A 3475-nucleotide genomic window follows, 5' to 3' on the forward strand; every position below is an offset into this window, starting at 1 on the left:
AAGTGACTAGAACTGTGCTGCTTACTGACATCCCACACTATCTAGTTCTGTATGAACTGGCACCTGAATTATAGAATCTCTGCACTCTGGCTAGACCCTATGTCAAGAGGGTACTCTGAGCCAGAAATCAGAGACTGGGTAAGATTCTGTCTGGGAAGGTTGGCCCAAGGTTAGCTATCTGGGAAATAAGCATTTGGAGCAGAAGGATTTGAGACCAGAAAAGGAAGGTAAATGAATGCCAGAGATCATTTCTTTCACGTGAATCCTGCTTTATAGACTGTTACTGCTTACACTTATTCTTTTCTGGAAAGTAAATATACTAAAAGTATCATTTATATCTCAGCTTTCTTATCAATTAAATGGAGAAGTTATCACATGTTCTAGTATGGATTTTGATGAGGGAAAAATATTGGAAATATCAAAATCAACTGAAAGGAAAAGCAGTAGAGGAACACAGGTAGCATTGTAAATACCCTTTAGTATGTGACACAGATATATTCCTGAAATTTTTATTATAAAGCAGATTCTGCATAGAGAATTTACTTTTCCGAACTTCTCATTAGAATACTGAAAATGCATTCTTCTGGAAAATGATTTCTTGGGAGCTTGCAATAGCGCCCTCATATTTAACCTCTAAGCACACAGTCTACCATTCTACATGCCATGGTCTGCTATCCTAAAATACTCACAATCTCTCTCTTCCTCAGAACCTGATATTGTGCCCTAATCATTAAAAACATGTCTAATGACCCACAAGACCACTGCTAGCTAGGCTCAGTATTAAGTGACCAGAACATGTGCTTTGCTATCCTTCTGTCACCGCCTTCAGGTTAAAGACCAGTCCCACAGACTCTCTTCCTTTGCTTTCCTGTACTCTGATTTTTTCAGCCAGAAATTCACCAATTCAAAACTACTGTATTCTTCAAAATTTTCCCTTACTTCTTCCTACTTTGAAAGTGATTGTTTAAAAAAACCAAACCACTTTTAACACCCTTACCTCTTTCCCACAAAAACTGTTTTTTAACAGAGTTGCTAATCAAAAAAGTACACCTCTCTTTCCTTTTTACCTTCAGCTTTCTTGGTTTCTATCTAGCTTTTCTCTCAACACCCCAGATCTCAAAGCCATTATGTGCTACCACTAGAGGCTACCACTTTCAATGGCACAGCTCTATAGATTAAGCAGAACAATTTATTATTTATGCACTCTTGAGCTCAAATTCATGAATGACAGCCATGACTAGGAAATGTGAGGTCTGGGTAAGAGTCTACGTTTTGGTTTATCCAAGATTTTCCTAGTGTTAGCCCTGAGAGTCCCACATCCCACAAAACCCCTCAGTGCTGGACAGACTGTCAAGGTTGGTCATCTCAGCTTAGAAAGAGATTTGCAACTGCGAGCTTCATGAAGACAGAGCCTTTGCTCCATTCTAGACTGCACATCCAAAATGAAGGGCAGAGCTCTTTCCGCCATCTTTCCATGCCGCCATAATGGGGTGTATGAACATCCTGGCCAATGCACTCAAGAGCATCAACAATGCTGAAAAGAGAGGCAAATGCCAGGTTCTTATTAGGCCGTGCTCCAAAGTCATCGTCCGGTTTCTGACTGTGATGATGAAGCATGGTTACACTGGCAAATTCGAAATCATTGATGATCATAGAGCTGGAGAAATTGTTGGGAATCTCACAGGCAGGTTAAACAAGTATGGAGTGATCAGCCCTAGATTCGATGTGCAAATCAAGGATCTGGAAAAATGGCAGAACAATCTCCTCCCGTCCTGTCAGTTGGTTTCATTATGGACCAAGAAGAAGCAAGACAAAAATACACAGGAGGGAAAATCCTGGGATTCTCTTTCTAGGGATGTAATACATATGTTCAAATAAAATGCCTCAATGGACAAAAAAAAAAAAAAAAAAAAATGAAGGGCAGAGCAAGCCCTTAATAAATATTTTTGGAATGATGGAATCAATGAACGTCCACTGAACAAAGAATGTTCTCATTGTACCCATTCCTCTGAATACTTGGGAGGAAAAGAAGAACAGAAATCCCAGATACCAGTAGCCAATAGCATGCATTTGACCTCTCTGATCCACAAAGGAGTCATTCATGGAGTTATCTTTCCAGGACCCCCAGAAAATGCTTCCAAGTCTTGCCAGTCTTATCCAAAAGCATAAGTCTCGGTACAGACCTGGAGGCAAATCTTTCAAAGCTGTGATTTTAAAGCCAGCAGCAGTGGAGAATCATGGGAGTGGCACAACTTCCAAAATCCAAGGTTAATAGGCTGTGAATTGCCACTTTCTTCACTCATTGTCTGTGCTTCAGCAGTTTCTTTAACCTACAGTCATTCGGTTTGGGGAGAAGAAAGTGGGACTAGCAGCAGCTGCAAGGGGGCAGCTGACAATAATGCTCTCTCCTCCCCTTGTCCATACCCTTCCCATCACACTTGTACCCCAAAAGCATCAGGCATTCAATTATACAGTAGATATTTATACAGCCTACCCAAAGCAAATTCCTATTTATTTTCCAAGTCATTAGGGCTAATTACTCACCTTTGGGCCCTGTAATATCATTTGTTCTCTGCCCAACTGACCACTGTTCCTGTAGCAGATATGATAAATCCTGCACAGTTTTTTGCTCAATCATATTTAAAATGATTCAGATTGTTGCAGAGATGAATGAATGATTGCCCTGAGTCGTGAGGTGTGGAACTCTTGGATGATTCTTTTAATTCAAGAATAATTCAGTTCTATTGGGGAGAACTGACTTACTTGGAAGACATACGTATAAAATAGATCCTATCCTGTCGGAGATCGTAGTCTACTTGAAAGAAAAGATGGGCGCACAGGAAAAAAAGTAACAACAGAATACTCAATATTGTCCACCATTAGGTTCCAAAATAGTGCAGTCCAGTAAATCTTCAAGTGTGCTGCCCCAGACCAGCAGTATCAGAATCACCTGGGATTTGTTAGAAATACAGATTCTTGGTCTCTACTCAGATCCACTGAATGAGAAATTTAGAAGCAGGCCTCAACGATCTGTGTTTTAACAAGCTCTCTAGGGGATCCTGAGGCTCACCCAGATTTGAGAACCTCTGTTGTAGACAGTTTAGTTCAGAGTTTTGGAGAGTTACATGGAAACTGGAAAGGAATGTGAGTTCAGCCTGACAGCTCTTCTCTTGATTTCACTTTCCCAAATTACCTAGTAAATCTCTGTATAGATAACTCTCTTTACAACTACAGTTCTTTTAAAATCACTTGTGTGAATAGGAGTTTACTTGTGATTGTCTTAGCTCCCGCCCTTCATTAAGATGCAAATCTCATGAAGGCAGGACCCTTGTTTGTACTTCCTTCCTAACTCTTGATAATATGCTAAAGACAAAAGTTTAATATGTTTTTTGCTGGATTTTATATTTCCATGATTTTATATTTTTCCATGATTTCTTAAATAAAATTAAGGGGCTTGTATTTCTGCCTGAAATTG

The 3475-nt window shown here is 39.8% G+C and overlaps 1 pseudogene; it reads left to right on the plus strand.

The window, feature by feature from the left end:
* The first annotated feature begins 1485 nt into the window (after window positions 1-1485).
* Window positions 1486-1914, plus strand: LOC102889221 (annotated as a pseudogene).
* The last annotated feature ends 1561 nt before the right edge of the window (window positions 1915-3475 follow it).

The sequence above is a fragment of the Pteropus alecto genome, unplaced genomic scaffold, assembly GCF_000325575.1.
Source record: "Pteropus alecto unplaced genomic scaffold, ASM32557v1 scaffold121, whole genome shotgun sequence".
Classification (NCBI taxonomy): domain Eukaryota; kingdom Metazoa; phylum Chordata; class Mammalia; order Chiroptera; family Pteropodidae; genus Pteropus; species Pteropus alecto.